A 22,151-nucleotide genomic window follows, 5' to 3' on the forward strand; every position below is an offset into this window, starting at 1 on the left:
TCAAGATGCTTTATTTGAGCTGATGTCAGAGGCACCAGACATTAGCTCAGAAGGGGAGAGTGATATTGAGTTTGAGCCGAGGGGTTGCCAGAGACAAGCAGTGGAGAGGATAGTCCCTCTGAGGATGAGTGCAATGATGACTCTGGGTAAGAGGGACTGTAACAGGAAGATGTTTGTGAAGCCTATTGGGATGAGGTTTTGCCTGTCGCAGATCCATACAGCAATGGAGTGGAATTCAGTGTCAGGAACCCAGGGGGTCGCAGTCTTCCACTCAGAAATTCCCCACCTATTGTATATTTTAACTTGTTCCTCACAATGGACCTGCTAATTCACATAGTGAGGGAGACAAAAAAATATGCAAGGGATCTACTAGCAGCAAAGGGAGAGTGGATCCAAATTCATCCTCATTCACGACTGCGCCGGTGGATGAATGGAGGGCTAACTGTGGCACTTCTAAAAAAATGGATTGGCTTTTCTATAAATATGGGGATTATTTGCAAGAAAAATGTAAAAATGTACTGGGACCTTACACACTCTTCTCAGGCCACACCTTTCTTTGGCCAAGTCATGCTGTTGTGGCAATATCTCACTGTCACACGGATGATCCACTTAAATGACAACGCCATTGCAAAGGCACGGGGAGAGGAAGGGTTTGATCCCTGGCATAAGGTGCGTCCATTTTTGGACTCCCTGATCCGTGCATTTAAAAAATACTATGTACCACTGCCGGTGCTCTTCATTGATTAGTCTATGATTGGCATGAAGAATAGGGTCGCCTATATTCAGTACATGCCCAGCAAAAGACATGCCAGGTTTGGGATTAAAAAATGTGAGATCTGTGACAGCAGCAACAGCTATATTTTGCATGTGGGTCTGTATGCAGGCAGGGATAAAACAACAGGGTGTGAAAAGGGATTTGTATATAACAAGGTCATGACCCTCTTAAATTCTTGTGACTTACTTAATAAGGGATATCAATAAATGACCAACAGTTATTACACCAGTGTCGGCCTTGCTGAGGATCTCTTTTTGACGGGTGGATCAAAATATTTGAGAAAAGGTGGGTTGGTGGCATGTGCATTAGAGAAAAATAAAGCCATCGCAAGCCTGTGCTGTTGCTGTCCACTGTCAGTCTGGCAAGTGATGTACCCGTGCATACTAGATGTGGCCAGTTAGCCATCAAGCCCCAAATCATTCTTGACTATAACAAAGGAATGGGTGGGGTTGATGTAAGTGACAGAAAAATATATGAGTTTGCTGCAGAGAGATCAACACATAGATATTGGTCGAAGATATGGCGTAACCTCATAGACGTTTCCATAATAAACGCCTGTGAGCTTTACAAAATTAATACTGAACACAACAAACTCCTATGCAGACACAGCTTTGTAGTTAATATCATAGAGGCTCTCTGCTTGTCTCAGGAGAGAAAGTCCTCTGAACACTCAGCAGCAACCCCACTGCTCGCCCCATCATCAAAGGAGCATGGTTTGCCATTTTGCCGGCAAAGAAAGAAAGGGACTGTGCCATATGTTCTGACAGAAGTAAGCCTGGTGGACGAAAAATAATATGCAACTGGTGCACAGGCTGCAATGTTGGCACCATGAAAGAAGCTACCCACTTCTTTTCCAAAACACCCCATGCAACACAGACCTGGATGATTCAAGTGTAGGGTGATACATATGACAGACACTGCAAAATATTGTCTACACAAACATCTATATGTGATTTACCTCCCATTATAAAACTTATCAGGTTTTCCATGTGGGGGAGGGGATAGATTAGGCAGTTTGGGGGCTTTGTTTTTTTTTTTAAATGATCAAAAAGGTTTCACTCGGAAAACAATTAACAAATGCCCCAAAAATATAAAGTGAAAAAATATGTTTACAATGTTTTTTTTGTTTTCAAATAGTTTTCCCTCCCTATTTTAATAAATATATTTCATTACACATATATTCTGGAGAAACATACATGTTATAAAATGAACACTAACATCCCTTCAAAAAGTGCCCAGCCCCTAGAAATAATGTACACGTACAAATAATTAAGGAATGGGCATGTCGATGACACAAATTGGATTCTGACCCATCTCCATTTCATTCCCCTGCTGATCTGTTAGCTTCGGCAGTGGGCACCTGGTTACCCTCTGATTTTCGGGCCCAGGTCCCTGCCCACCCTGCCACACACCCGCACTGCCTCCTGGCAACCCTTGCACTTGGGTCTGTATCTGAAAGCCTACAGTCCCCTTACCTGCTCTTATCAGAAACCCCTTGTCTGGGCTTTAACCTTGCACTTGCCACATTGCTAGCTGCACTATCAGAATCAGTGACTAGGGATGGACTACCCGCATCCATAGACCCTCAAGAAACGGCGCCTGAGGATAATTCAGAAGTTGTTAATGAGCTCTTGTGAACTCAACGAGAGGTTTGGTGTGCTAAGGTTGTATGCCCCTGAGCTAGATAAACAGCTACACGTATTGAGGGGACGCTAGTCTGACAGAACGGATTATTTATTTACCACATGTACATGGGTTTGTTCTCAAGTGACCCCACTGACAGAATTGAATATTTATTTACCAACTGTGAAGGAGCATGTTCTCAGGTTATCACACTGATCTAATTGAGTATTTATTCACCACATGTGTGCGTGATTGTTCTCAGGTGACTGCACTGACACAATAGATTATTTATTTACCAAATGTGAATGTGTTTGCTCTCAGGGGATCCCACTGATATAATTGAGTTTTTATTTACCATATGTGAATGTACTTGTTCTCAGGTGACCCCCCAAGACGTACTTCAATATTATTGTAGCAAATGTGTATTTAATGTTATTGAAAGTGATGAAATGAGAACTGTAAAGAATTGTTTATTACATGTACTCCTCTGTTAGGAGCACATTGGTGTAATATTTTTCAAGTGTATGCGGTATTGGTTTAATTTAGCCAGAGGCACCATTACAGCTGTCAGACCTCGGGGCTGACCTACTCTAGGGTCTCACGAGGCCCCTCGTTTCACCCTCCACCCCCCCACCACAGGGCTTTCAATTTTTGTTGCACATGTGTGCAGTAAGGTGTTATAGTCCTAGTCTCAGGTCTCCTACAGGTAGGTACTCACTGATTCCTACGGACAAAAATGGGAGAACCACCTAACACTTTTGGAGGCACCCCTGACATCCCAAGGGAAGGGGGAGGGGGGCGAGTCTCTCCCAACCAGACTGTTTAAAAAACAATAATAATAATTATTGGTTATTCACACATAGTCAAAATGGCGCATGAATATGTGCTACAATGGATATGAGCTGAAGGACTTTGCCCCGATGTTTGTTTCATCGTACGTGAGGTCCCTTTACATATTACAACAGATTAGCCATAACTGGTACCTTATAATCAATCACTGGTAAAGTGAAACGTTGAAAGTGTGGCCCACATATCAGGGCATGATACCAAATGTTATATGCTATGTTATGATGGAGTTTCCGTTGCAGGAAAAACCTTGCATACAGAAATTCAGGGCAGGGAACCTGTGTTTACCTGCCATGTGTGGCATGTAGATGCTTGGCCCGGAATAGCTCTCCACCCAGAAGCTACGACCCCCACCAAGGATGCCATTGTTATTGCTGCTGCGGTGGCTGAAGCAGTTAAAGTAACTATGGAGCGACAATCACTTTTGCCCTTGATGAATGAACATGGAGCATACACCCGATTGCTCCCCTTTTCAGGCAAATAATTGGTGCCCAAAGGAGAAGAGGGGTTTGAAGTGTGGGCTGACCTCACTCAACTTACGCTACATGATTGTAAAGTGTCAGATCAAGAAAAAAGGAGGCGTGTGATAGAGGCATTGCGAGGACCTGCACTACAGACGGTACAGTCCCTGCGCACACTCATCCGACTTCCCTGCAAGTAATGGATGCACTGGATGGAGCGTTTGACACTTCTGAACCCGGGGAAGATATGATGATGAGGTACCATGCCACCTCAATGAAGCAGGGAGAGAAATTATCTGAATTCCTGGTGAGAATTGAATATCTTCTGCACCTGGCACACCATAGAGGAGGAATAGAGAATTCTCAATTGAATCAGTGTCATTTGAAGCAGATACTAAAAGGGGCCAAAGACGCTGGCATACCTATCCTCCAACTAAGACTGCATGTAAAATGGACCCACCTCCCTCTTATGAAGATCTACTTAGGGCAGTAAGAACTTTGGAAGAAGAAATTGGCAATGTCAAAGCCTAGAGTCATCCTGTCCAAAGCAAGATCCCAGCTCCCAACTATGCCCTCTCTCAGCAGAAACAGATTGAGGAGCTGCAACAATTGGTGAGGAAAATACAGACCTAGCTACTACCCAGGGAAAATCCGAATGTAACTCAGCAGCGAGGCAGAGACTTTTTTCACTCATCACGTGAAAGAGAACACCAAGTATTTAGACAAGCTCAAGAGCCTCGAGAATATGTTACACAATCATCATCCCATTTACCACCATGGAGATTTTGCTATTGATGTGGGGATGACAATAACTCAACTTCTCTGTGTGACCAAGACTATGCTCGAGTAGCTGCTCAATTTACTGCATTTAAACCAACTCCAGCATTAGCATTGCCGGGAAATGCACAGGTGGTTGTAGCTGAGGAGCAGCTAGGACCTCGAGTACAGGAGTAAGCCCCACTGGCAATAACTCACATACATCCGTACAGGGACAAAATTCCGACGTACTACCAAGCACCAAATTACGGCTCAGGAGGGTCCCACAATTGGCCATCTCCATTTAGTCCATGAGCTCTGCAACTCCAAGAAAATGTCAACAGCGACATGCAACAGACTATGAACTCAGGCCAATTTTTCCAGAACCATTCCTGAGGGCTTGATTGGGCCACCCATGACAATCCCAGTAGAGATTGAAGGGCGAAGGACTACAGCACTACTGGACAGTGGCTCCCAGCTCAATATTGTTTATGAGCCCTATTATCGCAAACATATGTCAGAACCGCTCTAGGGGTTAAATCTGATGGGAGTCGGCGATGCTGCTTGCCGATACCTGGGGTACATCTGTGTAAAGATCCATCTAAATCAAGAGGTGTCTAGAGTAAGCACCACGTTGACTGCCCCAGCATTAGTATGCACCACCAAGAACCAGTTTCCGGAGGTAAACCTGGTCATGGGGACCAACTCCGCCCTGTCTGGTACCTTACCCAGAAAGTGTATGGAGATGGCAGGTCCGCAGTTCGCACATTCTATTATAATGCACCAAACATGCCGAGAAAAGCATGGAGAACGTGGTGCACCCTGACGGTCCTGTGGGAGAAGTGAACACCACTAACCACAGTCAGCTTGACATACCGCCTGGTCAGACAATCATGGTGCCTTGCCGTGTACGACTCCAAAGTCAACAGTGCTGCAGGAGATTGGTGATGGATGCTCCTGAAGGTGAAGAACCGCCTGGAGGCCTGATGGAGAACCAAGATGTGCAGCTGTGCATTGACTACCGGCGGCTACACAGCAGAACTGTGCCAGATCAATAAATCACCCCCCGAGTGGATGATGCCCTGGACTGTCTGGTTGGGAGCAATTAGTTTTATGTCTTAGATCTCCAGAGTGGGTATTACCAGATTCACATGTTACCAAAAGGAGAAGACAGCCTTCATCTGCCCGTTAGGATTTTACCAGTTTACCCGAATGCCACAGGGGATATCGGAGCACCAGCCACATTTCAACGCTTGATAGAACAAACAGTGGGGAGACATGAACTTACTTAAGGTGCTGGTTTATCTAGACAATGTGATCATGTTTGGGAGGACCCTGGAAAAAACATCACCAAATGTTGCTGAAGGTTTTGGATCATCTTCAACAGCAAGGGCTGAAAGTATCCCCACAAAAATGTCACTTTTGCCACACCAGTGTGAAGTATATTAGCCTTGTGGTGTCTGCTGAGGGAGTGAGTGTGGACCCCACCAAGATGGAAGCCATCAAGACTTGGCCCCGCCCACAGAACCTGCTGCGAGAGATGAGAAGTTTCCTGGGATTCTGCAATTATTACCTAAGGTTTGTGCCAGGCTTCAACAACATAGCCCGACTGCTCACAGAATTGACTAAGGGTTATCCAGCCCCACAGAAGAAGACGGCTAGCTAAAGAGGAATTTGTTCTGCGCTGGAGTGAGAAGTGTGAACAAGCCTTTGCCCAGTTAAAAAAAAAAAAACTCTCACTGAAGCACCGGTACTGGGAAACACTGATCTGCACCTGTCGTACATGTGAAGCCAGTTCTGATGGCTTGGGTGTCATACTCCATCAAGAGCAACATAGAACTGTCAGGCACGTGGCATTCGCCAGCCGCCGGCTGAACCCCTTTGAATTGAATAACCCCACCCATAGGCTGGAGTTTTTGGCTCTGAAGTGGGCTGTGTCTGAGAAACTGTATGACTACCTGCATGGGGCTACTTTCACAGTTAGAACAGACAACAACCCACTCACATACATGCTTAAGTATGCCAAATTGGATGAGCAACAGAAGAAAAAGAGGTATTATAATAAGGTCTGGTTCCCCAATCTGCAACCCGGGGATCGGGGGCTCATCAGGAATTTAGGAACGAGAGGGCAAAACAAGCAAGGCAACCGCTGGGACTCGCAGCCTTATCTGATTGTGCAACAGTTGACATGGTTGCCTGTGTTCAGACTGAGAAGGGAAGGTCCCCCGAGGGATGTGAAGACCCTACACAGAAATCATCTCCTGTCCATATGGGGATGGTGTGGAAATGGAGCCGACTGTTGCTGAAGTTCCTTTTTCCCCCAGTGAGACTAGCACCAGAAGTCTTCAACAGGAGCCCATGCATGGAGAAATCCTACAACCCGCAGGCCCATGTATTGTACCGTCTGTAGCCTCCAAGTCAAAAGAGAAGAGAGATGCCGAAGATATAGAGCTTCCAACCACTGAAGTAGCCCCAAGGCCCTCAGACATTTCGGCCAGTACTGAGGACAAGGAAGGGCTACTGGTATGGAAGTGAGCATACAAATACAGGTCCCGCCGAACAATCTGGGATAAGGAGAGAAATATCAGGGTTTGGTGACGCCGATACGGGGCTCCAAACCCAAGAGGAAAACCTGCCAAGGCCAGACTCTGGGACTAGGGATGGACCACCCGCATTTATAGACCCTCAAGAAACAGCACCTGAGGATCATTCAGAGGTTGTTAACGATCTCTGGTGTTCTTAACGAGAGGTTTGGTGTGCTAAGGTTGTACGCCTCTGAGCTATATAAACAGCTACCAGTATCGAGGGGGCGCTAGTCTGAAATAATCGATTCTTTATCTATTAATGTGAATGCATTTGTTTTCAGGTGATCCCAATGATAGAATTGATTATTTACTGAATGTGACTGTGTTTGTTCTCAGGTGACCCCACTGACAGAATGGATTATTTATTTACCAACTGTGAAGGCACTTGTTCTCAGGTGATACCACTGATCTAATTGAGTATTTATTCACCACATGTGTAAGCACTTGTTCTCAGGTGACCCCACTGACAGAATTGAGTATTTATCTACCACATGTGCAAGCGCTTGTTTTCAAGTGATCTTCAAAGATATAATTGATTATTTATTTACCAAATGTGAATGTATTTTCTCAGGTTATCCTACTGATCTAATTGAGTATTTATTCACCACATGTGAAAGCGCTTGTTCTTGGGCGATCCCATTAACACAATAGATTATTTACTTGCCAAATGTGAATGTGTTTGTTCTCAGGTGATCCCACTGATATAAATTAGTATTTACCATATGTGAATGCACTTGTTCTCAGGTGACCCCCCAAGACCTACTTCAATACTATTGCAGCAAATGTGTATTTAATGTTATTGAAAGTGATGACATGATAACTGTAAATAATTGTTTCTTTCATGTACTAGCAAGGAGCAGCTCTGCTAGGAGCACAATGGTGTAATATTTTTCCAATGTATGCGGGATTGGTTTAACAGATTTCATTACATAAATGAAAGCCGCTCACGCTTGACAAAGCGTTAAGAGTCTGTTTATTTAGCCAGATCGACTTGTACAGCTGTCTGCTCTGGGATGACCTACTCTAGGCCCTCACGAGGGCCCCCTTATTTCACCCCCTGTGCTTTCTGTTTTGTTTTGCACATGTGTGCAGTAAGGTGTCATTCTCCTCAGCTCAGGTCTCCTACAGGTAGCTACTCACTCATTCCTAAAGACAAAAAGGGCAAAAACACCCAAAACATGCATTCTACTTCCAACCTCCAGTTTTTTTCTAAGAGACCAAATTCCTTCTTTTTTCCTCTATGATTTTATTAAGACACTAATGCTAAATGGCTAGTCATTTTTTGCTAGCTCTCCCATTTCCATGAAAGAGGTTAAAGTTAATGTTCTCCAAGCCATCTTACTTCCATGTGCCACTGTCCTCCGGTCATAGTTTCCTCCCCTCCATACCCTCTTAACCCAATCAGTTTATTCTTTTAGCTGCAGCACAACTGCTGCCACCACTCCAGCCTCCATCCTGGGCCACTGTGGAAATGGAAGAGGGACACAGCATGGAGCCACACCTTCCTTCTCCACGGACCCCATCTTAGGTTAATATGTTGTTTGAATAGGAAACATACCATTTATTCCAACAAAATAAATTGTTATTAGCACCCCCAGTTTCCAGATTGAAAACCTGAGACACTACTGGCAATAAAACATGATCCGGCAAGCCGGATCAGGGGGGTAATGCCACATGGGCCCGTCTCTGAGACCCTTGCTGTGCTCAGGCCTATATTGTGGGCCCAGGGCCATCGCCACACAATCTGGCCTGCCAGATCAGACGTTATTGCTATATTACAGTCACACGTCTGTAATGTATGTCTGGTCTGTGGTTTTTGAACAAAACAAAAAAAGCACTTTTAGTTAGTGATTTTTAGGCCAAAGGTCAAATGGCAAAACATCTCAAAATAGCTGTACCTTTTAATAGGAAAGTATGTACCGTGGCTTTTAGATAACATCACACTTGTCTGTACCGGTTCCACAGTTTCAAAAAAATTGCCACAAACACATTAAGAATGACCGTTCTAAGGTGAAAGGCCAACAATAATTGCCACTTAGATAACCAAATTTCATGGCTTCCCATTTTTATAAATCTGCTCAAGAGTTCTGAAAATATAACCAAAAATCATATTTAGAATATTCTGAGATCAAAGGTCAAATTAAATGGCCACTCTGACTAGCTACAACATTTATGAGATAGAGACCAAAACCTTTGCAGTGATACCCCACACATTGAGATCAAATAAATGGTTGCTGAAATTACAAAAAACAGTTTGTAAATGTTAATTTTAAGGTCAAAGGTCACATTTCCTACCACCCCGTGCCCTACTTGATGCATAGAAGACAAAGTACATGACCATTCTAACAACACCTCATGTGTAAACGTTCTACATCGTAGCCAAACAAAAACGTTTAGTTGAATGATTTAGAGGTCAAAGTTCGAATCCCAAAGCATCATAAACTATCTGTACCTTTTTATACGAAAGAATGTACCATGGGTTTGAGATGACACCACATTTGTCTCTATCGAACCCAATTCCAAAGCAATAGCAAAACACGCATTGAGAATAAGGGTCAAAGGTCAATGATAATTTCCACTTGACTTATATATTCAATAGATGTGATAGTACATACCAATACATTATTGTTGGCTTCACCCTTTTCTAAAACTGTTAAAGAATTGTCAAAATATAATAAATACATCATATTTACAATCCTTTTTTCTGAGATCAAAGGTCAAAGAAAAGGCCACTTTGACTATCTGCCCCATTGATGAGTAGCACATACCATGACCATTACAGTGATGCCCCACACATCTAAAACAAATGGATAGTTGCTGAGAAATTACAAAAATACTTTGGAAGTGCTTGTTGTAAGGTCAAAGGTCAAATGTCATACCGCCTGCACTCCACTTGATGCCTCCAAGTCAAAGTACCCAACATGACTGTTTCAATAACACCTCTTTTACATAAATGTGCTAATTGGTAGCAGAGCAACAACAAGAACACACTTTTGGGTGGGAGATTCTAAGGTCAACGGTCAAATAACAAAACCAGAGGCCTTATCTGATCCATAAATTAAAAAGCACAAATCAGGACTTTTGAAAAGACACCTCATTTGTCAAAATCGGTCCCACGGTTGTATAACAATTAACAAAAAAGCACTTTGCACTTGATTAACCTGATTATTGTGAGGTCAAAGGTCAAATGTCATAACCTCTCTACATATTAGACAATGGATTATGGAGAACATGTCATTAACTTTCAAAAGACACCGCAATTAAGACAAACATATCTAGGGTTACAAAGATATGATGATAAAAACATTGAGTGTAGTGCATTGCAAGGTCAAAGGTCAGATACAAAGACTCTGTAACCCATTGGCTCACATACAGATATAACACGCTTGAAAATTGTCTGCTGACTAAACATACATAACAGAACAAACCATTTACTAGACTTTATTGAGTTCCAGATCTGAAATAGAGATTATTGCAGGGAAACCAGCAAGGGAAATAAACAATGTTGGCCATTTTGAAATGTATCTAAGACTACCCAGAACCTCTGAGAATATTTATTTTCCTTTGCATCATATTGCTACTAAGTAAAACCTGATTTCCCTAATGATCCTTCTTAATTATTGGTCTTTTCCTTTCAATTTTTTCATTATATTTGTGGATTGGAAAAAAAGTTCACATTTGACACTCATGGGATGCACTTACTCTAAGCCCCAAAAATGAATACATAAAATAAAACATGAAACTTCAGTTTTTTGTCTGAGCAGCAAACACAATATACTTGAAATTTGGCCATCTACCTACTTAAAAAAATAGTTTTCTGAAAGTGCTACCTTTGTCGTCAGTGATATATACTCTTTACAGTGATATATGTCCACCATATTGAATTATGTCATGTGACCGCAGGGTGTGACACAAACATGTGCTTTTTGGCTCATTTTATAGAGAAAAATATACTGAAACAAAAAATGTATGGTTATCACATAGTATTATCGATTTCTAGTGAGCTACAGCAATTTGAGTTGAAACCGCTAAGAATCAGAGAAAATAGCATAGCACTGAGTGTTTTCCAATAGGCACTAATAGGGTTAAAGCCATGCTCAATTTCTTAAGTGACTTCTAGATAAAGTTGTTCATTTGTTCATCCTTTAGCTATGATTCGGGCACTGACAAGTCTTCCTCAGATTGCTTATATTGATACGTGGTATTTTCTACCTCAGTCATGGCTATTTCTGCTTCATTTAGAATGAGTGGTTCTCTAAGTGGTTCTTGGCTTCCTGTATTTTGACGGTTGACTTCCTTCAGTTGTGTCTTTGTCTAGTTGAGCTTCATTTTCTTCCTCTTGTTGGCGTTCATTGTCCAACATCTATTTGTATTGTTTGAAATTGTTATTTGTCATACTGCTTTCATTTGCTTTGAATGTAGCTTCAAATGAGTCATAGTCACCTAATTATTCTTTTTCTTTTCTCTTCAAAATGTTGGAGCAGGGCTATTTAATACAGTTCTCTATGTTGTGGAGATTTAAATGATAACTTTATATGATTAATTAGACTGGGTTTGCTGAGTTTCACTTGGCTTCCTTCTCAGGTTGATACTGAATACTTCTCAGTTTGATTTGGTGTGACAATGTTTTTGTAGGTGTAGTTTTGGTCAATGTCGTGCAGACACATGTTTTCTAAAAAAATACTTCTGATTGGGTATTGTGTGTTGATTTAATAGTTTTTTTTTAAAAAAACTGTCCTGGCTGTTGGGATCATTGTGCCTATGTTTTCTATCTCTTGGTATGATTTTAGTACTCTTTTTTGGGATGAAGCTGGTCCAAGGTTCAGCCAGACAATGGGTTCAGATGTTCCATATACTGCTGTACCTGTCAAATGCTCTGCTGCTTCATAACACCCGCATTCTCTATGGGATAGCATTGTTATGCCAAAGCTGTACAATTCTTGTGATGGTGTTTTGTCAGATGATATGTAATCCCAGAGGTCTTTTAGCACTGTTTTTTCAGCTTTGGTTGTGACATAACTTGCATATGTCTATGTTAGCATTCCAGAAGAGGGCAATGATTGCATTATAATCATTGATCTACTTGGATGCTTCATCCCTTTTAATGTTGTATGTAGTTTTAGGGGGTTTGCGTTTTACACAGTATCTAATAGAAGACATCAAGCTATTTGCTTGTCCTTATTTGGAAACTGGTCTAGGGAAGCCAAAGCGATGTTTGGTATAGTATTTGCCTTTGTTTTTATATCTGCATTGGCATTATGTGTCACACTTATGTTTTTGGAAGCATATGACTTGTGTATGGAAGTCACTATCTGTGGTTTCTGAAGGGAAGTCACAGGTAATGTATTTTTCCATAAACTATAAAACATTGACATCACTATCATGGCCACACTTAGGAGCTTCTATTATCCACATAAGCATATGGATGTGTGGTGCTCCTCTGATTTGATATTCGATTCTCCAAAAGAAGTGTTGTGCTTCCCTGAGCAGAGGGGTAGTTTTGTTGCAGATAAAATGCAGCATGGCAATGAAGCGATGGTGAAAGTACTTTGATAAATTGACAGGGCAAAGATAACAGAGTTCTCCTGGTGTTTTTCTATCTATTACATCGTTATTTTGGTTTGTAGTGCATAATAAGGTGTGCAAAGTAACAAACCTTGTGGGTGGGCCTATGTTCCTTAGCATACAACGTACACCAGTGTGACATCAGAACCAGTTTACCTTTGTAACGTGCACATTTGCCAATAGATTTTTGATGCATGACTGCAAACCTTCATCTTTGTCTTTTATTGTTTGAAGCAGATGTGTAGCATATATGTTTTTAAAGTTAGAACCTGTTTTTAATGTGTGTGCAACTCCATAACATAGAGTTGATTGTTCACTTTTGGAGAGGAATCTGGGGTCCTCAGAATACATTCTTAAAGAGCTATATTCTGATGCACTAATTTGAATGGATCTTTCATCATATCTTCCTCCTTTTCCTGTAGGAAAGACTAGAGGAAAATAATGTGCTTCTACACTTTTCTCCCATATGTTCATTGGGGATCTGTTGGCCTGATGCATTTGATATGTTTCTAATGCATTGTCAATGGTGTCTTTGGAGTGTAGTGGGTGTATTGAATACCGGTCTAAAATGTTGGCTGTAGTGACAGAATCTACATGTTCGAATTGGCCAGTTGCTGGTGAGTGTTGAATCATTTGGGTGTTTTTTCTTTAGTTTTTCTCTATGTTTTTATCTGTGTAGTATTCAGTGCTTTCTTTTAGATATTGTAGGTCTATTCTAACTTTGTTCAAGTCGACTAGTTGTTGCCCATATTTTTTTGTCTTTTGTTGGCATACCAGTAATTAGTATAATGAAAGATATATCTATTGGTAATTGTACTCCTAGAGTTTGTACATTTTCTTTCAGATCTATTGGCAAATATATAGTACTATGCCACAGATGCCCTTTAGTAACTCAGATGTAACACCCAGAACATCAAAGATGTCATCATTGATGTCCTGGGTGTTAGTCTTAGCATTGCACAGTGGTGGCGTGAGTTATGGTTGCTTAGCTTACCATAACTTACGAATTTCAGGGGTTTTTCGGTTTTACTTGGAACCATAACGTCCCTTTAACAAAGTATTTTTACTGAATTTGATAGGTTTTTAGTAGCACAACTTAACCATAACATCCATTTAACAAAGTCTTTTTACTGAATTTCATAGGTTTCTAGTAGCACAACTTAACCATAATATCCCTGACTTTATATACATTTAACATAGAACATATTGAACCCCCAGCTACTGTTTTTGATGTCTGCGGACTGTGCGTATGTCCGCGGATGGACGCGGACAACAGCAACACTACCCAAAAACTCAGGGGGTATCTTAAATTGTTATATAGTGCCATATAAACAGTGCACAAGTTGAAAAACCAGCACACAAACACATTATATGTAGTAATAAATAAGAAATAGAACCTATATATATCTAACACATCAACCATCCATTTAAATATCATATGTACTAAATGGAATATACCAAAATAAAAAAAGATAGCCTTCAACATAATTACCTCACAGAAACTGCACAACTAGGAGCAACAGCAGATCTACAGACCATTAAGAACACAATTTACCAGAAGCTAGTAAGTGTACTTCATTGTTCTTATATATTTCTAAAATTTCTGTATTAGATAAAATAAAAGTTATATATATATTTTTTTTTTTCACAGACATGTCCAGTACTTTGGAGTGGCTTGAGGAGAATTTCCCACGTGAGGAAATATCTGAAGATAGTGATACTTATGGTAGACACTTCTCTATATAACCAAATTAATAAGCATTACTTTATGTACACTTAACATATATATATATATTTAACAGACCATACAAACATTGAACATAGTACAACAAAAGATACATTGGATAAGACTCTCCAGTGCATGGAAGAAAAAAATGGACATGCTCATGGCAAATTTCAACTATTTGAAGAACTTTGTGGAGGACCACATAAAAGGATAAATAAAATACCATTGTCCCACATGTACCTGTCTCCCATCTCTATATCCCAGTCAATTATCCCCAAACCCTCTCCCTCAGCGAACAAAAACTTTTTGATGAGACTTCCATCCCTTCATCTCCTCCTATCCATCCTCTTGAAACCCCAATTCCCCTGTGTTTGTATCAATTTCTGCTTCCCCTTCTCTTTCATAAATTGTACACATATATATAAAAAACATTTTATGTGTCTTAATTCAGTTCTCTTTTTGCATTTTTTTAAAAACAGGCACTTAGGAAATCCACAGACAGTGCGGGTGTCTGGAATGTCCACAATTAACCAAAATGGGGGTGTCCTAAGGACACTATACCTGTCCGTACTGTTCGCAGGCAAGTTGAAACTGTTCTAAGAACACACTCAGTGTCCGGGATGTCCCTAAAACCCAAAATGGAGGTATCCTAAGGACACTATACCTGTCCGTACTGTTCGCAGGCAACTTGAAACTGTTCTAAGAACACACTTGGTGTCTGGGATGTCCATAAAACCCGAAATGGAGGTGTCCTAAGGACACTATATCTGTCCGTACTGTTCGCAGGCAAGTTGAAACTGTTCTAAGAACACACTCAGTGACCGGGATGTCCGCAAAACCCAAAATGGAGGTGTCCTAAGGACACTATACCTGTCCGTACTGTTCGCAGGCAAGTTGAAACTGTTCTAAGAACACGATCGGTGTGCGGGATGTCCGTAAAACCCAAAATGGAGGTGTCCTAAGGACACTATACCTGTCCGTACTGTATGCAGGCAAGTTTAAACTGTTCTAAGAACACAATCGGTGTCCGGGATGTCCGTAAAACCCAAATTGGAGGTGTCCTAAGGACACTATATCGGTCTATACTGTTCGTAGGCAAGTTGAAACTGTTCTACGAACACACTCAGTGACCGGGATGTCCGCAAAACCCAAAATGGAGGTGTCCTAATGACACTATACCTGTCCGTACTGTTCGCAAGTAAATAGAACTGTTCTTAGAACACAGTCGGTGTCAGGGATGTCCGCAATTAACCAAAATGGAGGTGTCCTATGGACACTATACATGTACGTATTGTTCGTAGGCAAATGGGAACTGTACTAAGAACACAATCGATGTCCGGGTTGTCCGCATATAATGTAAAATGGGGGTGTTCTAAGGACACTTTACCTGTCCTTACTGCCTAAAGAACATCTACGCACATGCGCACCACACCCGTAACTTTTCCGAACATCGCGCCTGTCCGTAACTGTTCATGTCACTTGTGTCACACTTTTAATTAATTTCAGGACCCAAACAACGTCCGTGGAACACCCGCGCACATGCGCACAACCGTTCCATGTATTTGATGTCCTGCGGACACCAATTCCCTTCGTGGACATGTTTGCGACCCCATCATGTGACCACACCCACGCTGATCTTGTGTTCTAAATTGCTGACACTGTCCGGGTCCCCAAACATATTTAAAGTGCATTTTCAGGCTATCCACAGTATTTTATAGTAAACATTCACCATAGCACATGTCCCAGACAATCACCCTGACTCTACATACTTTTGGAACTTTTTGAGCCTTTTTGGGATGTTCGATCTGTCTGCGGACAGCGCGGGTGTCCGCGTAGCGTGCACACGCACCCCTATAAAAGGTCACACCACAGAGCTCATCCTCATTGTGATTTTTGCTATTTGACAAAGCATTTTCCACTTTGGCTGGTATTTTGCTGCCAATCTTCCAGATTTTTCTAAAACCTGATGGCATCCATGGCTCCTCGACTGCTACCTGGCGCTACATCTGCCTCAGCACCACCCCCACCCCCTCCACCACCACCACCTCCCCAAGTGCCTGAAGAGGGGAACAGGCGTGAGGATGCAGAGGAGGATGAAGAGGATGATGAGGATGAGGTAGTGGAAGTCCCTACTACAAGCACTCGTCGTGAGTCTTGGGAGTGGCGGTTATTTACCATTCATGGTAACGTACCCAAGGCACGTGCAAACAAAGTCACCTGCAACCAGTGCAAAAAGGTGCTGAGTCGTGGGAGGCCTGATTCGTACAGCTTTTATATGACTACGATGAAGCGACACCTAAGGATATTCCACGGTGGGGCTGTTTGCAAGGTTGCACCTTGCAAGGAGCGTAATAGGTTGAGTTCCTCCACTTCATCCTCCATTTCCGCTCCTCTCACCACAAGAGACACTCCTGTGGGAGAGCGCATCCCTCCAGCTGCCTCAGAGGACATTCACAATGCTGATGACCCTTACCTTTCGAGGGTCACAGTTTTGTGTATGTACTGCGACGCAATAATCTGCAGGGGGAGAGACTTCGAAGTGCTTTCGAGACTACGGTCTCGGAGCACGAGAAGACCTGGCCACTACCTAAGTTAGGCCCACCCTACATCTTCCTCTCTCCACCTGCCCTTTCTTATCCCCGTGGTTGGTGTCCCCCTTTCCCTCCTTTCCACTACTCTCCTAGTGTGCTGTGTGTAAAAAAACAAAAAAAATATGAAACAATAAAAATAAAAAAAGGCTCTTTTCAGAGACACCCTTCACAATCTAAAAATAGAAGTGAATAATAAATGGAGCAGGGCCCTGTTCATTTTTTTGAAGTCCGCGGACATTTCGCGAACATCAACAATTTTGGGGTGCTGCCCCATCAAAATCATTGCACTTTTCTCTGGGAGGAAGTGGTGGCTCTGAAAAGAGCAATTTGGTGGTGTTTTTTTGTATTTGAAAAACTTGAAACAGTCCACACCTACTGCAAAAAAGATGGCTGTAATTCCACAAAAGGACGCAATGCATTTTGTACATTTCTCAGAAAAATCTAATTACCAGCATAAGTAAGATGGACTCCATCTCTTCAAAAAATGTATGTGCTACGAAACATAATATTTTCATTGTGAAAAGAGGACATGCCAATATCTCTTAGAAAGGCACAAACAGCCTTATTGACATTGTGCCTCGCTTTCTCCATTTCTGGACCAAATGAAGAAGAATGCAGCCACATTTTGTCTCTGCGCAATACGAGAAAATATTACTTGGGAATTTGGAAACATGTCCATGACCTTCCCAAGTCCTTCTTTCATTGCAAATTGCAAAGAAATTCCTGACACATGTCCCAAACTGTTCCCTCCATAATGAATTATAATTATGTCTGGATGATGCTCTGTCTCCAAACTAGCACAGAGAGGTAGCAAGTCTAGCCACTTCATTCCGCGCACTCCATGCCAGTGCACTTCCACATGAGGGAATCCAAGATCTGCAGCTACTCCACAGTGTTCTGCATGCACCTCCATCCAATGTATCCCTGAGTCTCCCCAAATCCACACAATCTGTTATCTGAAACACACAGCCATAGCTAACTGTTCTTCTCTCAGGAAAAAGACTCTCTGACAAACTCTCTCCTTGCACAACATACCCACTTAACTTTACTAACCAATCAATTACTCTGCTCACTCTCATTTACATGCCTCTTCACCCCAAAATCCCCGTATGTAATACGCAATGTCCGCAGACTACCGACATGTCCGTGGACATATCGTAACTTGCACAGTCCTTCTACCATTTCCAATTCACTCTCTGTGCATTCCCTCATTGGATACAGCTAACCAGTCACACAACCATCCACCAATCACATCCACAACCTCTACATCTAATGCCATCATCAGAGTTCAGCATTTCAAATGTACTGTTGATCACTCTGAGTACAAGTCTCATATCATTGAAAAGCACCTACTACAAAAACTGCTCTACAAGTCACCAAGATTTCTACTTGCAGCTGCATGCATATCCACATGCATGAATACAAACTACAGGTATGCATATTTTCTGCACAGTACATGTACAACTCTTATAAATGCATATAAACAGAGTTACTGCCACTTAAACTGTATAACCTATATCTATTTCTTTTTTACACACACAACTATCTATACAATTATAAGATTAGAAGATGGGAGAAATAACAATATAATAGTGGAAACACACTTAGCAGTGTATTATAAAATTATACACAGCCAGTAAAAGGTCATGCATCTGCATACACTCACACACGTAGACACTATAAATGAAAAGCTCCCAGCTGAAATAACACCAATACCTGTAAATCACATCCTTCTACTTTATTACCCACACCTTCCAAATGCATACATTCCATACTTTTCTATACAATTTCTGCTATTTACCTTATAAAAATTGCAAAATAAATATATCAATATTTCTTCTTTCTACAAACACAGCTTTAAAAATCAAGTGAATGTCATACACTTACTATTCTACTCATTTGCAAAGCATGGTGAACTAACATATTGTAAATGAAATATGAAGGCTGCACATAGTCAAATGAAACTGCATGAATACACAATGTTCTGATATCAATCAAGCATCCTACTACAAAACATAAAAATGAATCTCTCAATTAACATCACTGTTATAAACACACACAATTACTAACTTCTTTCTTTTACAATTACAGTGAAGACCACTCTCCTGGGAAACAACAACATCTGAACTACAAACACCAACTACAAAGAAACCTGCTCATTCCTCAAAAAAGTGTAAGAAGAATACAACCATACTTTCTCTGCCTACCCTTTAAATCTCTCCACAATCTTGCCCTCCATTATCTCTCCTCTGTTTATACTCTCCCTCCCACTCTCTTCACTCTGCTGGCCACTTTCTTCTCACTGTTCCTCCTTCCGCTTATGCCACACCCCATTTCTGCTCCTTTCATCTCCTAGCCCCCCCTGCACTGGAACGCTTTACCTCTCTCACTCCGCTCTATTTCTATCTTTTCCTCATTCTACACTTTCCTCAAATCTCTCCTTCTCCATTCCCCAACATGAAACCCCTCCAACCTTCTTCACCCTCCCCCCTTGCCTTATCTCCTTAATCATCCCCCTCCCATTCCATCTCCCCCAATCTCACCTTTAAACCCATCTGTTTCCCTCCTCATCCTCTTCCCCACCCTTCCCTCTCACTTCTACTGCACTACTCACCTTCTTCCCTTCACTTTAGTTGGTCTTCTTAGTGTTTTCTTGGTCTGATTCTCAATTTTAAATTGTTTCCACTGTTACTGTTATAATGTAACTCGTTATATTTATCATTGCGTTATTAAAATATATTACTCTAACACACTGTGCGAGTGATTCATGTAATTTGTGCATCAAAAGAAATGAACATTTGTGTACCATTCTACCCACAAATCACCATTTATTAAACAGGGATTAGCACGCAGAATGGCAAACAAATCCCTGTTTTTCAGAGCACAAATAACATAACTCAGCCCCTAGAATATTAGTATTACAAAACAAAGAATAGTTTTAATTTTATACCATTTGATTTACTATTAGTGGTTATCCTCACCACTAGCTCACTTTTACTATCATCTGAACCGCAGTATAGTAACACAGAAATAGAAGAGTAGACTTCCCAACTAATTGTAGCTGCCCAATGCACAATCACACACCATCAGATACCACTTTACAATCATACTCAAACACTCATGCATACAGCACACATACATTTCACAACAGCCCAACCCATGCCTTTTATTTTTTGTTTCAACAGACCCCAAAGAATGCCTACCAGAAATCAGGTCCATAGAAAACAACGCAGAAATAGAGCAAATGAAAATAAAAATGTCCAAAATAAGCATCCATCTCTAGCAGAGTTTGTACAAAAAGGTAAAACAAAACAGCTAATACAGTCATTTAGCAAAACTAAACAATCTTCCAGTACAGAAACTTTGCCTCCTCTATAAAAATGTAAAAGAAAACAGAAAATGATTAACAGAAATACAGGTACCACTACTGCTAAAACTGCTTCTATAAATCTTGATATAGCAGGAAGTAACCATACCAAAAAAAGTATATTAACAAAAATATTCCGCCACAGACTCCCTCAGAATCTTATTAAATCAGGAGACAAATCATGCACAACCCTTAAAAACTAGCATAGAAAATTAATCTTAGAAGCTTTGATAGACAGTGCAATCCTTCTCAAAAGAAAGTTATTTATTTTAGTGTTAAACAGAATGAAACCACTAACACAACTAAGTACTAAATAACAAAAAAAGCTTCTCAAATAAACAGAATGTCAACAAAAATAACTTCTTAAATATCTGTGGAGGTGAATGGAGTCACACCACAAGCACAGAACCATATTTCAACCTTCTACTACACACATACAAAAAATAAATACTAAAATTCAAAAGTACATCCGCTGAAATACCAAACCATGTGTGTGTGTGTCGCTGCAGAACTTTTTATAAAAGTAACACAAAAACTATAGACATAACATACAAAATAGAGGACAATGAAGATTCTAAATGGTTTGAATTAGCTCTCTAGCTTATAGCAGAAAACAAATACGAAATAACTGACCCCTTAACAGTTTGCAGTTACTGCACTACAAAACTTGACAACAATCAAACTCCTTCACGTGCTATCACAAATTATTTGGAATTATTCCTTCTACCAAAACCCCTGCAACAACTCAATTTATATGAGAGCATCATAATTCAAACAATACACCCATTCCAAGCAATAATATGCCTTCAACCAAAAACAGCACAATTACCTCCCTCTGAATTGGTGAAAGGCATTTGCGGCAAAGTAGTATATTTACCATTAGATCTAAAAGAAAATGTGCACACTCTGGGAGTGCAACGTCCAATAGAACAATCTTTAATTGTCTTAGTAAAGGGTGTACCTACAAAAGACAAAAAAAAAAATGCCAACAACTGGTAGATTTACATAAAGTTAGACAAGCCTTGCAATATCTAAAAGACAATAATGAATACAAAAAAAAAAAAAATATTGAAGAAAATTTAAGAGAAACAACTGAAATAATACAAGAGTCACCAGAAACGGGTCAATTTGAACTAATAGATCCTGCTACAATAGCCAACATTTTAGACAATTCATCCATTACACTCTAAAGACACCATAGATGATGCACTAGAAACGTACCAAATGCGACAAACAAAAGAATCACCAATCAGCATATGGGAAAAAAGTATAGAAGCACATGCTTTTCCTTTACTCTTTCCTACTGGCAAAGGTGGAAGGTACGATTATAGACCCACTCAGATAACAGCTTCATAATACCGCATATTATGAATGTATTCTGAAGATCCCAGATTTAGACAAAATGTGGAATACATTTTCCACCTGCTCTTTGAAAGTGAATTAGCAACTCTATGTTACTGAGTTGCACACACATTAAAATCAGGAACCCACTTTCAAAATATGTCAGCTACGCAATTACTACAAAAAGTGCAAGAAAAAGATGAAGTTTTACAATCAAGCATTACAAATCTGTTATCAAACATGCGTGGTACGAAAGAGTACTGGTTCCGACGTCATGGAGATGTTTGTTGAATGATAAGAAACCTTGGCCCACCCACTTGGTTTGTTAACTTAAGTTGTGCAGAATATGCATGGGAAGATTTACATGATTTCCTACGCGTATCAAACAAAAGCAAACCAAACATAGATATACTAACACCTGGAGAACTATGCTCTCTAGATCCTGTTAATGTTTCAAGATATTTCCATCACCGCTTCATTGCTATGCTGTACTTCATTTGTTATAAAACTTTTCC

This window comes from Ambystoma mexicanum, chromosome 3q, assembly GCF_040938575.1.
Source record: "Ambystoma mexicanum isolate Mex_15411 chromosome 3q, UKY_AmexF1_1, whole genome shotgun sequence".
Classification (NCBI taxonomy): Eukaryota; Metazoa; Chordata; class Amphibia; order Caudata; family Ambystomatidae; genus Ambystoma; species Ambystoma mexicanum.